General features: G+C 42.2%; 1 protein-coding gene across 1 annotated transcript in view; it reads left to right on the forward strand.

The window, feature by feature from the left end:
- PTPRN2 (protein tyrosine phosphatase receptor type N2) overlaps positions 1-18,524 on the forward strand; it is a 947,086-nt gene that overhangs the window by 784,766 nt on the left and 143,796 nt on the right. The gene's annotated exons all lie outside the window — the stretch shown is intronic.

Below are 18,524 nucleotides of genomic sequence, written 5' to 3' on the forward strand. Positions count from 1 at the left end.
GCTGTGTTGGACCCGGTCCAATGATAGGGGTCCACAATATCTAATGGTCCTTTGTAAACGCACGTAGAAGGCAGAACAGAAGATTCCGTTTCTGGTCTGAATAGAAAGTGGATCTGTCTGCCAATACCTTATTTATTTACAGTTTCTAATATAATATATATATATATATATATATATATATATATATATATAGCGCATCAGATTCCATTGTGCTTCACAATTGTTGACAGTTATAGAACAAACTGGGTACAGACATGGAGGTAAGAGGGCCCTGCCTCAAGCTTATCTGCTGAAGTAGCAAAAGTAACAGTTGACGTACTGTATCTATAATGGGTGCAGATTCTGCATTCATTTCTTCAATTCTCAATCCTCAGTCCTGCCTCGGGAGCATGTTTGTACAAATCTTGTGCAGCCATTTTTCTGGCAGAAGGAAAATCACCAGGAAAATGGTGGCTGTACCATTTTCCATGAGACCTATGCATGTGCACTAGACACAGGTACAACTCTAGAGACCACTATCCACCATAGTGGTTACATTCTGCTGCACTACTTGCTAAAGAGGAGGAATCCCAGATGGAGACTGCACATGGGTCCCCTCCTCCATTAAACACCTGAAAAACAGCAAGTTTTAGGGCCAGATTCTCTAAGCTTCAAAAGTGATAAAATTGAGAGTGATAAACAGCCAGCCAATCAGCTCCTGTCTGACATTTTTCAAGCAGTCTGTGGCATGGCAGGTAGGAGCTGATTGGCTGGCTGTTTATCACTCTCCATTTTATCACTTTTTAAGCTTAGAGAATCTGGTCCTTAGACTGTATGTTGCTTTTTTGTACAGAAGTACATTGGCTTTGGATATTGATTGAAATAGAGCAGGAATTGGGGGTTAGGTGGACTGCTGCTGACAGAGTACAACTAGAAAGTGTTTCATATAAAACCTTATTCAGTTGAGATTTTCCAGATTTCTTTAAAATACGTACAAATTCCCCAATGATCTTAGTAATTGTTTAATGTAAGTATGACTGAGGCTGGGTGCACACTATGCAATATGTCTTTAGTACAGCCGATGAACAAAATAGTACATTTGTCCGTGTGTACTAAAATTTCTGTGAACAACCTCATTCACAGACAGTCAGAGGCGTAGCGAGGGCGGTGCCGGTGAAGCACAAACTCTGTGCGCCGGAAGCTATCAGGGCGCCAGAGCCGTGCTGGCACCACCAGCTCGCCCACTCCCCTGCAATCTCGTCTGCCTACTCCGTCTCCCCCGCTATCTCCTGGCTCCCCGCTGTGTCCGGGAGACGTGGTGCTATTTAAAATTCACGTCTCCCGCTGGACCGCTAGCCAATAGGCGCTTGCGGTCCAGCAGCCAATCAACTGATGGCTGATGGACCGCGAGCGCCTATTGGCTAGCGCGGTCTAGCAGGAATTTTAAATAGCAGCACAGTGCACGTCTCCCGGGTACAGCGGGGAGCCGGGAGTGGGCAGGTCTGGCGACAGGGGGAGGGGGTGCGCGGATTGCACACACACCAGAAAAGAGGTCCCCCCACTGGTGGCCATGTGACTGCAAGCACCACTACTGTGCCATCCGCACACTTCCCCTGACAGCAGGGGGGTTCCACACTACTCCCTCCCACCCTCACTCCACACTACTACTCCCACCCTCCCTCCCTGCTCCACACTACTACTCCCACCCTCCCTGCTCAACACTACTACTCCCTCTCTCCCTCCCTGCTCTGCACTATCACTCCCACCCTCCCTGATCCACACTATTACTCCCACCTTCCCTCCCTGCAAGCAATTTCAGTCCCCCTTGGCAATGAGCAATTTCAGTCCCCCTTGTCATCGAGCATGTAGGTAAGTGGCACTTATGTGTTAAATGTGTAATGGGCATTACGGTTTGATAAATAGTATGCAATGGGCGTCATGTGTGGCCTTATGTGTAATTGGCATTATGGCATGTTTGCCAAAATGTGCAATGGGCATTACGGTGTGTGGTATAATGTTAGGCTGCGCCCACTTTTCACTGCGCAGGAGCCTCACCTACTACAAATTGGGGGGGGGGGGGCGTGAAACATGCCCTTGCTCCGTGCGCCGTGGCACCTAGCTACACCACTGCATACAGTATTAGGGCGGCCCTACAGCACAGCTGATGCAAATATATCACGTAGATATATCAGTACATCTGCCTGTGTGTATGGCTGACAGTGCCATAGGTCAGCCGCAGAGTCCATTGGATATGATGTCACTAGTGGGTGGGCATATTCAAATACCCCATTTTTTCTTCTTCAGATTTTGTCTGTCAGATTTAAAAGGTCAATAATATCAAATGCAAAATCAAGCTTGTTTTGTATAATTCACCACTTAGTAGATACTGTATACTCCTAAGTAAGTTACAAAACAGAAGCATTGATGTGTATTACATGCTGATGATTTATACTATTGTAATTGTAGCCATGTCAAAACATCTCTGTTCAATTACAAAAGTAAACATATGGTGCTTACTGCTAGTTTCTGAATGTCAATGTTTCTGTGAACAACAGCTTGTCAGTAAGAGTGATACTGCAGCAGACTTTCCTCTGACTTCTATTACCTGTTTGCATGTCATACTACCGCATCAAAAAAAAAAAAATCTGATATATCATAGGTAGAGCCGCAACTAGGCCAGAAAGAGCATGGATGGCATCCTCCACTATTTTTTTAAAAATATATACATTAGGGACATGGCCATTTACATTAGGGATAGGATGGCCAATCCCAGGATCGGGATCGGCAGGATCCCGGGATTTGGTCCCCAAAACACCGGGATTTTAATCCTGGGATTGGTGTATCCAATCCCGGGATTTAGGGATTAGACTGCGCATGTGCAGTCTAATGCCAGGCAGCGCGTGATCATCTCTCAGACGCTGCCCGACTTCCCCATGTACCCGGCAGTGCGGCCCTGTGCAGCGTGACGAGGTCATAGGTCACACTGCACAGGCCGCACAGACAGCCTAAGAAGTGTCCTGCGTGCTGGCTCCCGAAGACCCCGCCTACCCACCCGGCTCACATAGAACTCTCTGCCCCACCCAGCTTCCTGCCTGCTCCTGTCCTAGACAACATGCTGGCTGGCTCCTGGAGACCCCTCCTACCCACCTGGCTCCCTGCTCCCAGTGACCCCTCCCGGCTCCACGCCCACCCTCCCGGCAACATCACCATGCCCATGTAAGTAAACATGGGGGGGGGCTTGTGGTACGCGCTAATTAATTCAATCTGTGGGCCCCAGGCTCTCCCCAACACTAATAATATACAGCCCACATCATCCCCTGTACCTGTATATACAGCCTAGCAAATAAGACCCTTATATCACACAACCTCCCTCCCACTAATCCTTTTATAAAGCCTGCATCTCCTCTGTACCCCATATACTTAATGCATGGGCCGAGAAATCGGGTGAAAAGTGCCCAAATCGTACAAATAGAGCGGCACTGATAAGATTCTATTGCCATCCGCTGCCACTTACCATCCACCAGAAGGGGACGCATCTGTATGTGCCTGGGTATGCGTGGCCCCATGCACATCGGATCAAAGCTGCTTGACTTGCAAGGATGCAAATTCGCATCAGAGCAAGTCAACCAGAATAACCTCCTTTGTATTTGTTGGATCCCGCAGCCCTGGCTGGGATCGTATGCGATATATAGCAGTTGGTGGGGTATCACATGCGAGGGAGGGATACCACTCAGTAATGTATGGGAACATTTACAGTTTTCTATGACTGTGTGCTCCAAGCAATCAGTTCATTGTGAGAACTCATGGTTATTTGCAGCCTGTAGATAATCTTTTCCTATTAAGAGATGTATATTGTGGTTGAACAAATTAAGCTATTTTTTTCTTCCCTCAGTCTAACAAACAATTTCCCAAATAACCCTTTCTTCCTATGCTGAAAGTAGGTTTGTAATGTAGCTAATGTTCTATGTGGTTAATGAATTAGCAGTTGTGACATGATTCACTTGCACTGTCTGTGTTTAGCACCACTGGACTTCTCTGTTACATACTGTATATGTGTAGATCAGTGGTTCCAAACCTTAATCCTCAAGTAAAATGTGTCCTTTTATATCTTTGCAGAGAGTTCATGGCATTCGCACCTTGCAATCCTATGGGATCATGGGTGCTAATGCCATGAACTCTCCCGCTGGCAGGCCCCTTTTTCAGCCTGCATCTCTAACTCCAACAGTTCACGTTTTTTTAGGTCTCTGCACAGAATTGCAAGTGAAATAATTAGCTCCACATTTTTAAATGTTCCAGTGAGTAATTAGTACACCTGCGCACAAGCCAGGTGACCTGAACTGTTAGGGGTACTCGAGGGCCAAGGTTTGGAGACACTGGTTTGGATAAATACTACGTAAGTCTTCTTACAGAATTAGAGAACAATATTACAATGGCAAAACACAATTTTACAAATGCATATGCAATTGAATTGTTCTTGGCTGAAATGCAGGTGGCTAGTACCACTGTCATTACAGTAGGTGAGTGCTGTCATTATGTAACCACATTAGGTAATGTGGCCCTAGATGGACCAGATGGAACAATTTGGCCATCCACATGTGTTGCCAAATCAGACATAGATCTGATATTTCCATGATATAACTGGAAGAAAAAGTTTAAGCCAGTGCTGGGAGTGACACAAATATAAGGCAATCAAATTTAAATTAATTAATTTTATTTTATATTTTATACATAAACGAATGACCAGAAAATTAATAATGTAAATGAAAATACATATAAATAATGAGTAAACTTAATAAAAACTACAACCCTATATGTACCGGCCAATACAATTAAAAAATATATTCAAAAAGATGAAGGGGGAAATTTGATAGGATGAGACATTCAGAAAGTGAGAGATTTGGCAACAAAGCTCTTGTTTTTTTAAAATGGTAATCATTTAAGGCCCATACACACTGGGCGACAGCATGTTTGAGCGGCTTTCAGCTCAAAGCCGCACAGTGTGTATGCCCCGGCAATGAGCGGTGAGCACTGCTGCGCGCTCCCGCATCATCGCCGGGAAAGTCATTCATCTGCTGGTACCTGCAGATGAGCGGCTTTGAGGACGGCTTTGCATAGCGCTGCGCTATGCAAAGCCGTCCTCTCCCCGCTGACGGCACCGGGCAGGGGGAAAGCCGCTCAGTGTGTATGCACTAAGCGGCTTTCCCCCAGCGATGAATGTGATCATCGCTGTCCATACACGCTGGACATAGTCGCCCAGTGTGTATGGACCTTTGCACTGCAAAACTAGTTTGATTTTGAAGTGTAAATGATTGCCGCTTTAAAAAAAACATGGAGATTTCTTACCAAATATCTCACTTTCTGAATCTCTCATCCTATTAAATTTCACCCGAAAAGTATGTATAATAAATTGATAAAAATTCTGGTAGTGTTTTAGTTGGTTAATAGTTAATAATGGCAGTATGATAATTTAATGGTCAAATGCAGTATAATTGCAGTATAGTTACCACTCATAGGATGTGCTTCTGGGTGGGACCAAGTTCAAAGATAATAGGCACAATACCAACTGCAAGTGCTGATAGTCATCAGGGTGGTGCTATACAAAATAACTCACCAAATCTAAAGGTCCATACACACTGGACGATTTTGCCCATTGTGTATGGACAGCGATGATGGAGAATACACACTGAGCTATTTTTGTCCTTTTAAGCGATTTTCCGCAGGACGCTATGGAAAGCCGTCCACCCAGTTGCTCATCTGCTGGTAATACCAGCAGATGATTGGAGGCCACCAGCGAATATGCGGGAGTGCGCATCCGCGGTCGCTGGCCCAAATACAGTGGGTGGCATTTGAGCTGAAAGCAGCTCAAATGGCAAAACTGAGCTGCTTTCAGCTCAAAACCGCCTAGTGTGTATGGGCCTTAACTCTCTTTGCGCATATGTCCCACCTGCAGTTCACGTGGCTTTGTCTATAACAAAAAATGTGCTCTTGCCATCCATGATGAATCGAGCCCTTAGTCATTCACATCAGTCCAACCGCCAGTGGTGTTTAGAATCTATGGCGGTTATTCAGAGCTGATTGCTGTTGTGAGAATTTTGAAGCCTATCGATAGCAAACAACTGCACATGCATACAAATTATAGCACCCATACGCAAGCGCAAACAACGACAAAAAATAAGTGATTACTTTTTTCACAATCCCCTTACAACTTCACTGACAGGAAGCCAGCGTTTGCCATTTCCTGGATGTCAGGAGAAATCTTAAGCCACTATACACACTTGTATTACAACATTTTACATGACTACATGTAGCATGCATGATTTTCTATTTTACTAATATGTTCTTAAACTTTTGCACTATTTACAAATTGCTCTTTGTTATCGTGTGTATGATGAGGCTGGATGGTGATTTTGTTTCATCTACAAAGGAAAGATTTTATGTTACACTATTGTCACCCTAACAATACAAATGTAAGCTCTGTTCTGTCCTTATCACAATACAAAATGAGTCATCATACCCACCACAGGGTGATTCAGATGTACACACAAGTCTGTTATGCAAACAGATCTTGTTATGTTTAGCTCTGTGCATGCCAGGCTTATGCAACTATGGCCAACTACAGTACGGGCAATTCAGTCATTTCTCTACTTGTTGCTCAAGAAGCAGAAGTGGGTGGCAACTTGGTGTTCGCACATACTGTAGGTTAAGTTGAGAAAGGGCGATTGCTGGGTATAGAGGTATTAAAAGGGGCGATTTTGGCTACCTGCTCTGGGTCAACTGCAACGGGACACTGTTCTCATGTGCAGCAATCAACGCCACCATGCACATAGCTGTACCTATCTTTGCACATTTTTTTTGATCAGGTGTGGCTTTTCTTGATTTTGCCATGACCCTAGTACCCATGCCCATGGGCATTCTCGTCGGCCCTGAATGTCTTGTTGTCATGTAAGCCAAATTTCTGGCTTTGCAGTCTTATGCATGTGCGGATATCTGTCTGATTTCTAGAAGATCCATACTTCCCCTATTTCTCTCATGTCCTCTCCGGAAGATGCCCGTAGAGGAGATGCAGGTTCCATCTGGTGTGTGTGGGCCTGGAAAATGACTTGAATCATGTATTTAAGAAGAGGGCACAGCTAAAACAAATGAAACGATTTTAGCACATTGGTTCTGACCCCTTCCTCGCAACCATGATTCTCTGAATTATTATTTCCATTGTCAAGCCAGTAGGGAGTTTGGCCTTGCCCATGTACTTTTTGGGGGGCATGACCTAACCATGGGAGGTGTGGCCAAACACTCTTAGAATAAAATACAGAAATAATAGCACTTTAAGCACCTCCCTGGCCAGACTGCAACCCAGCACACAGCATTATGTCCTGGGTTGAGAAGAGCAGCTAACCCTTCATCAGACCTGGGCATGGGTAATAAGTAACGCCCCCCCCCCCCCCCTCTCTTGGCCACATTGCCCATACTTCAATAGGAACTGGCATGATTTGAGAATAGTGACTACTCTACTAGGAGCCCACGGGACCGGTCAAAATTCCAGAGTATGGAGTGGAGAGTGGATTAGCAGAAAGAGAGGAAGCCCTCTCAGTCTGGCAGTCTCAGAGGGAGGAATCACCTCCTAATAGGACTTCCTGACATGCGAGTGACTAAGCAGGTAGGACTTCTAACAGGAACCGTCACAGTTAAGCCATTGAGCCAGTGCAGTCATACAGTCTGCAACTGACTTAAGTGAGCTCACTGAAGTGGTGGATTTTACTGTGTGTGTGTAGGGTTGGGTGGGGGGGAATGGGCTGCATAGGCAATATCCACCGCTGGACAGATATCTTGTACAGCGAATATGACTATTGCAAGTATGTGTTGATAATGATGACAGGTACATGTACATTTGATTGGATAGAGGCAATGCGCTCCCATAGATCCAGGCACGGGAGTGAATTTCATGTTGACAAATATAAAGCATTGTCCAAGTGTTGATTTGATCGTCTCCTGGGCTTTTACAGCATGTATGTGTAATTATTCCCCTTAGAGTTTACTAGGATATTTTGTTTCTGGGGAAACGTGTAGGTTAGACACATTAGGGATCTATGTGTTCATAGCATTAGAGGATGTTATCTGAGTAAGCAAAACAGTACTTAGGGGCTGATTCAGGTTCACATGCAGTAATCCGAATTCAGCCCCTGCCCCAATGGTTGGGGTTTGTGCATGCGCATTTCTGCGCAGGTGCAAACCCCGACAGCGAACAGCTGCGGCGAGGGGGTGACCTGGGGCATATGGGCGGTGATTGCGCTGGGCTACGGGAATTCCCATGGCCCAGCTGGGCATCCCATGGGCTGATGCCTGCCAGGGGTGGCGGTTGATGTCACAGTCTTTGTCCTGGCAAATAAAAATCAGTTGAGACTTTTATTTGCGAAGGCAGTAGAAATCATTCGCAGCTCATGCGAGGGGATGTGTTCTCGTACGTATTGCCTCAAATGTTTCTGAGGGGATTCGGCAGTGGGGGGATTCGGGGGGGCGGAGTCTCAGGGGCTCTCTAGGCTGCAATGTTCCTTAATGTACAAGAACAGTTACATAACTGCATAGCTGGAGCTTAATAAATGTAATAAACGTAAAAACATTTTTTTTGAGTGGAGGATGGTGGGGAAAATGTTTCCATAGACTATCTACAATTATGCCCAGGCTGTATTTATTTGTAAATCATCATGTAATCATTCACTCAATGCTGAAGAAGTATTTGATGAAATGTAGTTTTGCCATAAACAGAGAATGTTTCTGTTTGGGTATAAACAGTCTGAATGCTCTTAAAAAGATAAGGTATTAGGATGTACACGTTCCATATAGTGTGTTCCTGACTTACTGCTTTTCTAGCTTATTAAGACAGAAATGAAGGCACAATTGCTTGATGCTGTAAATTGGCAGCCTTCACTGTGGTTCTTAGGTCAATTTAGTGGCATAAATGGTACGCTTTTACTTAATACATGGCACAGGGAGAAGGGGAGCTGAGCCAAAATCCTGTAGCCTCCCCCTTCCCTGGACTCTGGTGGTTTGTTAACAGGCTGTTAGCTCTGAGATGCAAAATAATCCGTATGTGTCCTCAAGTGTCAGACTCAGTAAGGCTATATTGTAAAGCTTAGCCTGGTGAAGGGTTAGACTGGCAGCATTTTGGCTTGGGGCAAATAATAGCGAGGACATCAAGCTATATCTGTATGTATCCCTCACAATTCCACCGCCTGGATTAGAAAAGGAGAGATATAATTGCGCGTTTATGCAGGACAGGTGGAAAATTGAGAGTGACCGGTGAAGCGAATAGAACTTAGCTGTCAATCAGCATTTTCCTCTTCAAGTGCTGCGTTAGTGTCTAAGCTTTTTAACCAATGACCACAATAGATGACGTCATACAGCGAATTGTAAGAGGGAACCAATAGGCTCGCCAGCTGAAAGAGATTGGAAGATACGTGGCCTTTTGGCTTACTGGTCCTGATGGCCAGCTTTGTACTCTAAAAACAAAGAGTAGTGTACTAATACTATATCCTAAATATTATCACTACCAGCTGACTGATCATGAATGTTTCTTATTGCTTAAATGCAACATTATGCCTAGTATTTATGAATATATATACTGTATGTGTATATATATATATTAAACCTGATGCAAAGGTTATATAGTCCTAGCGTGTATTTTATAAACTAAATAGAGCAGTATATCAGAGGGTTAAAAGTTTCTATGGGAGACGTCCTCAAAAATGTTGTCAGAATAAGATGTTACCTGAATCATGTTTTAATGAGTAAGTCAGTGTCACTGCATATTTGTATGCAAAGAATTTCCTGGCCTTACATCAACCTTCAAGGTTTTTTCAGGGGGAGGGGTGTAAGGGGGGCAAGAGCTGCTCTCCCCCCAGTTGTCTTTTATGCTGAATTTCTAAATTGCCATCTTGCACTTTGTCTCAAAATGTTAAATAAAATGAAAGAAAGGGAGGGAAAAAAATATATAATAGCCACGAACAGCTTTACAAATGAGTGACAAAGCAGATGCCCATTCACATCTCCACTCTAGCAGGGACTATTAACAGCAAGGGCCTCCACAGCCAATTGCTGTCAGCAACATGTGGAGGTATTGCTATAGCAACGAGTGGATAGGCCATGTGCTGGGGACAGGGGGGCTCGGATATAAGGACGGGTCTCAGCCTTGCCTGCACTTTTCTGTCACCAGCTATGTAACAGTAACCAGCTGCCTGCACCTGGGCCAGGTCTGGCTGGTGGAGTAGGGCAGGGCACTCTCCAGGGTGCTGGAGGCACCTGCTGCATCTACAAGCCGACTTCTTATTGAAATCCTCAGACTCTCCTTCACCATTCATCCTGGGGCATCACTTGGTCACTCCACTGGACAACAGCTGCTGGATGCCAGCTTTTGCCGGATCTGCCTTGTGAGTTTCTTTTGTCTAACTCCTTTTACTCCCTCCACTCCCCCCACCCCCCTCCACCACCACCTCCACCACCCTGTCTCTCCCTTTCTGTCTATTCCTTACTCTTCTCTGCTGAAGTTTCCTACAGAAAAAGGATTTTGTCCAAATTTTCCTATTTTTTTTACCCCAAAAGTCCAGAGTTTCTGCAATAAGGAGGCATACTCATAATTTAGTCTCAATTCAAGGGGATCAGGTAATTAACTCAAGTTTATGGTTTAAAGGCATTCAATTCCTCTTGTTTTTATATAAGGCAGATGAACTATGGAAGTACATCAGTATTACAAATTTAGCACAGAAAAAAATCAGCGCTGACATTTGAATGATCTATTATTGTTTGTGATATTATTATTATTATTATTACTCAGATTTAATACTATTAATTATGTCCATGTTTTTCTTAGTATTATTATTGCTACTATTGTTCGTATTAATATTATTATTATTATTATTATTATTACACAGATTGTTGCATCATAAAAACAAAACATTTTTTTATCTTATATCATTTAATTTACATTTGCTGATGGGATTATAGTGAAACTCTTCCAGGCTTCGGTACTGTGCAGGGTTAATTCTGTATGTGAACGTGTTGCTTCATTGTTGTTGGATTTAGTAGGTGGACAGAGGCAGGGGGTTGGGGAACTTTGGGTCAGTAATACACTTTCTGAATCGATCGGTGTATTTAAGATGTTTAAATAAAAAAAATACTTGTTTAGAATAGAGGCATTCCGATTCTGCTCAGTATGCAATGAGTTCATTAAACAGATCTCACTAAAAACTGTTCTAACCACATAATGTGCGAGATTAACTGTTCTCCTAAGGACCGGCAGACCATAAATCATAAGAATTACATCAAAAAACATTGGAAGCATTTTTCTTGAAAATATATATGGATTTGTATTTTGAAAAATCAAAACAATTCAATTTCTAATATTTATATCAATTTAATAATTGTAATAATTTAGCTAATCTGCAAGTATGGCAATATATATATTAATTTTCATTGCGATGTATAGACTTTATATCAGTGCAAGAGAGAGCTTTACAATAAATTCTTCTGAATTCTAGAATTTATTATTACAGATACTTTACATATTAATTTTAAAAATGTTTATGGTTTTCAAACATAGAGTATTACACCATATAATATAATATTATTCTAACATTATTAATCCATTACAAAAAAAAAACCCACAGCATTAAAATATGTTACTATACGTATGCAGTAGATTAATAAATGAATTTAGTCAATTTATGGAATCCTCATAAGTTTTAATATGTAATTAATAAATGGTAGAAAAGATGGCAGTATTTATAGGCTTGGACATTTTCCAAATGTTTGCATGGTTACATTTTTTATGTTTTACTGGATAAATTTGAATGCAAGGAGAACAATATTACCACAACGTGTACGGCTACAGGTGGCTACAGGTGTCTGTGGGAAATTAGAGTTTAGTATCTTTGACCTGAAAGCAATATAAAAAATGCAAATCTATAACAGTAAGATATAATGGAATTACATCCAATGGGCAATTTACTCATTATATCAGAATATGCCATTTATTTTTGCAGACATGCACTGGATACTTCTATGTGTGTGAAAATTTTTTTTACTTGTTTTTATTGTTTTTTTTTATTTCTCTAAACATCGTCTACTTAGCAGTCCATGGATTTAATTGTCAAAGTTCATGGTGTATTAAACAATTATCGGGAATGGTAATCCCTTATATATCTGACAGGGGGTGCTTTTTTTTTTGCCCCCCCATTCTGGGAAGAATAAAATACGGCCTTGTATGAGGCCTTCCTCAGATCTCACAGTAAAACGTTGGGGGCTATTAGCTTATCTGTTAGACTAACATGGGATATTACAGAGGAAACATAACAACCTATTGCATTGATATCAATTTTAAACATTGTCTTGGTATGAACTGCATTAAATCAAGTAATACTGTTACACAGCATAGTAGTTGGGATGCTCTTGTTAACGTTCTGTCAGTCATAGGTCAGTCAGGACCCTATGGTGTGATACATAGTTGGCTGCCGTGTATGCAAAATAAAAGCAAATATAGATTATCAGTGAAAAGCAGAAATAACATTTGTGAGAGTAAAATATATTTGTAGATTATAATGGAATTAATCCATATGGTAAATTAATATTATAGTATAGTAGTTTTTATTAAGACATGTTTTTGAATAATTGAAAAACAACCCACATGTATGTAGTCTATGCATATTTGTGTATACAAAGAGATGCACGTCCAAACTGAACAGGAACGTATTAATGGGTAGCCCCCTCCCCAGATTACCCAGAGTTTGGAGGGGGCTGTGAATAGTAGATTTGCAAGTACAATTTGTTCTGCACAGAGGGACAATGGCTCCCTAAGTACAAAGGATCTTCACACTCAGGGTCTGCAACCTCACCCTGCCTCCTGCTCCTTCTACTAATAGGGATGCACAACACAGCGCCCCAGAGCAGGGCCTGCAACACCTCACCTGCTATCTGACATATGGGGATGCTGGGTGAGGCTTAGTAAACGTGATGACATTAATACATAAGGAAAACCTTTTTTAATAAACCACACAGACCACTGTAGAAATAATCAGTCTTGCCCGAGAGCTGCATTTAATGGTGTTAATAATAAGGAAAAAAAACACTGTTATTTACTGTGACTTTGAACACATGTTTTTCAAAGACCTCCTGTCTTTTTATTCATGGAAAATCGAAATATTGACTTGAATAACATTTGCCAGTATCTTTAAACTGTGGCATTTATCTTATCTCTCCCTACACAGACCCATCCATCTGCACTATCCCCATTACCAGCTAATACATAAGTTAGCAGGCAGAGTTGCTGTGGCACCTGCAGCTTGCAGTGGGCTATGGTTACTACATACAGTATACCTGACTGGACTGTTATTTAAGCACTTAAATAATGAACAGTTGCTCTCCCAGAAGTGTTTAGACCGAGTGTTTGCATATGTAAAATAGCTGTACTCTGTTTTTTCTTTGACTTGCATTGTACGTCTGGACAACTGATCATTTAGTCAGAAGTGATTTCCATTTAATACAGGTTGCAGCCATTTTGAAACCAAAAAATGGTCTCAAATACCTACCCCCATCCCCTTCTTGAATAATAACCAACACGGAGAATAAAATGTGAGCCGCTGCATAATAACTGTTCTAAAAAGGAAAGTATTTTAATATTACTGTTGTGATACATGCATGTTACATAGTCATAGAGAAGAGTAATATATGAGATTACTGTATTAATACAGTTCTATGAAGCACTGTGAGAGGCTGACCCAGCTTTGGGAAGAAGTGCTCTACTTTAAGAAAACATCTGACTGTAAATGTCATGTTCATTAATATGTAAACAGCCCTCTCACAATTTCAGCTGATTCCTGACAGGATGCCTCTAATTAACCCAGGCTTCTCCCTAGAAAAGTCCTGATTGCACGATCCACATTTTGCTCCAAGAACATGGAAAATGAAGGAGTGTCACATCTGAGCTGACAGAGTAGATTCATAGGAAAATCATATATACACCGAAATAATCACTTCATGGCAGAATACACAATGTGCAAATCAGCCTGTTCTTAAGCAACAGACAGGATAGATAGATAGATAGATAGATAGATAGATAGATAGATAGATAGCATACCTCCCAACTGTCACGATTTTAGAGGGACAGTCCCGATTTTCGGGTCCTGTCCCGCTGTCCCACCCGCGGCAGGCATTGTCCCGCTGCGGGGGGTGGCAGTTGGGAGACCCCCCAATCTAGTAGAATAGACGCTGTGCGCATGCGCACAGCGTCTATTCTCGTATGAAAATGAGGCCGCGGCTAATTAGCATAAGCCACACCCTCATTTGTATACGCCCCGCCCCCTTTTCGCCGCGCGAGTGTCCCTATTTCCTCCGGACAGAAGTTGGGAGGTATGAGATAGATAGATAGATATAGGAGCAGTGCTATTTTTCAGCAGGAACCAGCAGGAACTCAGTTCCTGAACCTCTGATTAAACATGACATCATCAGGAACTGGGTTCCTGAACCTGTTCTGGGCCAAAATGTACTTTGAGATAAGTTTATTTTAAAGTCACCCGTGAGTTCCTTTGTTTCTAAATAGAATATATACTTATCTATCTCTTTATCTATTTTTATAAATCATTTTATACCACCCCCAGACCCAGAGTTTCTGGACCTATTTTTGCAGAAAAATAGTACTGGTTAGGAGGAAGTAGATAGATAGATAGATAGATAGATAGATAGATAGATAGGTTTGACAGTGTTTAACACTACTGCAAAGCAGATGACGGCAATGAATAGAAAGAAATCTAGGCTGTCATTACTGACAGATTTGGGGAATCGGTGCATCTGATTAGTGACACAGCCAGGGCCTTTATTAAACAGGACCGGTGACACATGGGCACTATCATTTCTCAAAAAACTTGTCCATTTAAATGCAGATTGTAACCTTTCACCTTGACGTTTTGTTCTCTCACAACAGAACTCAGGAGATGGATAATAAGTGAATTCTGACTTCTGTGAGCTGTGACAGAGGTTCTCTAGAGTTACACTGCATGGACTTAACTCCTTATACCTCAGGGTGTATATGTGTGTTCTGTATACACTGCAGCCTATCCCTGCTTCCCTCAAACCACTTGTATCACTACACACAGACATGACACAAAGATACTAAAATAATGTGGTCTAATTTCCATATGTAAGGTGACAGAAACTCCCTCATACACTCTGTACACATCCACAGTCACATAGGCTAATTAGGCAAATTTTGTTATTTGATCCCTACCAAACAATGATTTTTCCTTACTGTATATATGGAGGACCATTTGGTAGATGACATACTGTATAGTGTATAGTTACACACCCATTGTGTAACATAGCACTGAGAATAAATTCTGGTCACTTTCTCTTTCAGGGTCCTTAGTAAGCAGCCCCATATATATATATATATATATATATATATATATATATATATATATATATATATATATATATATATATATGTGTGTGTGTGTGTGTGTGTATTACACTGTCTCACCTGAAGGATCGCTTATAGCAAATTCCCCAACACTTCCTATATAAGGAAAGGCTAACATTGCTCCTCACCTCTATGGGGAGGATTCAAGTGTTTTACTCAGCAGTGGCCACTAGATGGCTCCCGATGGTGCAATTCAAGTGTTGCTCCATTCAGGCACTCACACCCGCCAGCGCTGACATTACGGTTATGTCGCTCTGTCATTTCTGATGGGCTGGTAACTAGTTCTAAATAGTCCCTAAAATAATTGAAGTACTAGATACCTCACAGCATTACTGTTTGTGCCGCTCTGAAACAAGTGTGTGAGGTACTAGAACATAATGTCATTAATACGTTTCATTCAATGGTCCTAAAACATTCAGCTAACACTGTTTACATTGTCTGGCTAGAAACTAATGGCACTTTAGGTGTCTATGTTGTAGAGATAGTTAGAAAACACTTGGTAATAATATAAGCAAACAGCATATGGTGAGATGCAGGGAAAGAAATAATATTTTGTGTATTCAGTTTGGATCTACCGTATACTGTACATACATTTTCCTGAGTCGTGCGCCTTTCTCCCACATATACTGTATGGCAATGGCATCTGCATTGTATCTCTTTATAATGCCTGCTTAGACAACCTGTGGCACTCCACGTCCCACTATCTAGGAGCATCAGCACGTGCACAGTCTGGTAGAGTGTGCTGGGACTTGTAGTACCATGAAAACAGTGGCTATATATTGCTTGTTTAATGAGAAGATAGCTCAAGAACTATGGAGGATTATAGATAAGGAATTAAGGAAAGCTAACATGCAAGGTGCAGTATGATGTTCTGGTAACCTATTCCTGTTACAATGTGTGGGTGTTGGCATTGTTTCAATTTCATAGAAAACGAGTGCGGTTGCTTGTTCAATTCACCGCTAAATGTGGCATTTTCGCAGCACTGAAAGGGTTATCAGAATGAAGTTGCATTCTTATTTTTTTTTTAAAAGAATTGTCAATTATTCTCCTTTATTCCCAATATAACCCCAATGCACCCACGCCCCCTGATTGAGGCGATGAATAGATCCCTGGGAGGACGTGTAACAGTTCAATGCGTCTACTTGGCAGGGAGAGTGGATGCTGGACAGGGCTGTGTAGCTGGGCACTTATTTGGATCCAGAAAAGAACATTTTTAACTAAAAAATTCTGGATTTCTAAATATATCAAATAGAAGATCTGATTTATTGTGATTTATTGTGATTTGTTTACTTGTTTAGGTCTCATGATGCACTGTTAGTGGTATGAGGTAACTACAGTGTATGAGACAAGATTTGCATATAAAAAAAATGAAAGTGTTGATGAATCATGTCAATCCATTCTGATGGTTGCAATTGCTATTCTTCATACTGTACTCTATATGACTTCCGTACATCCTCCCATCTTCAATCCTCACAGTGTAATAAGTCTGGCTTGTCACTGGCTGCCTGCAGCTTTCTCCTGCCTGTTATGTGTGCAGGACTAGCAGCCCTAGTTATGTTACAATGAACGGGTCAGATCTGACAGTGTAAATCAATGTAATGTAGCTAATAATTATCTAATCGACAATAAAATGTGATATAAATTTGAGAGTGGCTCCATCCCCCCCCCCCCTCCCTCCCCCCCCCCACACATTTATCTGTATAGAGCTGAGTTACAGGAGCATCGGGCTGTGCAAGGAACCTGGGAAAGTTATCCTTTGTAGTGATTTCTGTCACTAATCAGAACCCCTATACAGCACATGTTATTAGTGGGATAGTCATGTCTCATTTAACCCTTCCATATGCAGACGAGTCGGAGCATCATAAGTTGCATGCAGCCGGTTATGTGCAGACAATCGTGGAGAAGGGGTGGATCTCAGACTAGTACTTGAGCAAAAAGGGATCCCCCTCTCCTCAGTGACTTGGGTAAAATGTGTCTAGCAGGGGGGTGGCAATGTTTTAGGGTGCACACCCATTGCTATAGCTTTGTGCTGGGGGTGAAGGGGAGGATCGCCCGCAGGGTGGGGCCACTGGGGACTTGTTCCATGCCTCTGACAATGAGCTGGATTCTCAGCCACACATGCATCTCAGACCCTTTCTGCTCATATTTTAAAGGGGGTTTCAATCTCTCCCCTCCCTCCTCCTTCTTCCTTCTCTTTTTCTATCCACCTCCTGGGGCTGCCAAACCTAACAATCCTCCTCCTCCGAAAACCAGGCGAGAAGAGCTTGGGAGTCTTATTGAATGTCCATTTCCATTAACTCAGCCTATGCAATAGCTAATCCGATGCACTGAAGGCAAGGAGGCTAATTAATGACAAGCTTTTACAGTCAAGACTGGCGATAATTGCTTCGGTGTCCTTTATGGTGCCAAGATAAAAATGGACCGGGTCTCACATAAGAGGCACTGTGTACACTGCGAGACAGGAGGACATTAAAAGAGCTGGCCAGCTGAATACGGAGCAGAAAATTACTAATAGACATGAGATAATGAATAGACCAGGCAGGCATTCATGGAGAAAATCCATTTTACTAGCACGCGAAATGAGGTGCTGGAAAGAGTTTGCTAATTGTCCTCATCTTGTAGCGGGCAGGGCTGCTCCCCAATTCATTTCTCTGCTAATTGTGAGCGGGGAAGGGTGCCCACAGAGCCCTGCAGCAATCTGCCTGCCCAGGCTTTTCACGCTTTTTTCCTGTTGGGTTTTTAATTGTTGCTAATACACCTTTATAATGAAGCTAATGAGGGGGAATTATTGGACAACTTTACGCATGGATGCGAGGAGAACGCAGTCCTTGGATTATGTGATGCTCCCACTCTTACCACGGATTGGTGTTACCTTTCAGTGCTTCCACTCACCAGGTACAAGGTGCTCAGCATTTTATCCCAAAATCTAGCACTTTTTTGCAGCTTTGAATGTTTGACTTGATAGTCCTAGTTTAATGTCTATTTAAACTGCTTTTCCATGCACAACTAGTTAGAAAATATACCCAGTGTCTGGGCTTTATGTTTAGTTACTGTTTAAGTTATGTTTGTTGTATTATTATCCTGT

The sequence above is a fragment of the Crinia signifera genome, chromosome 5, assembly GCF_055691185.1.
Source record: "Crinia signifera chromosome 5, ASM5569118v1, whole genome shotgun sequence".
Classification (NCBI taxonomy): domain Eukaryota; kingdom Metazoa; phylum Chordata; class Amphibia; order Anura; family Myobatrachidae; genus Crinia; species Crinia signifera.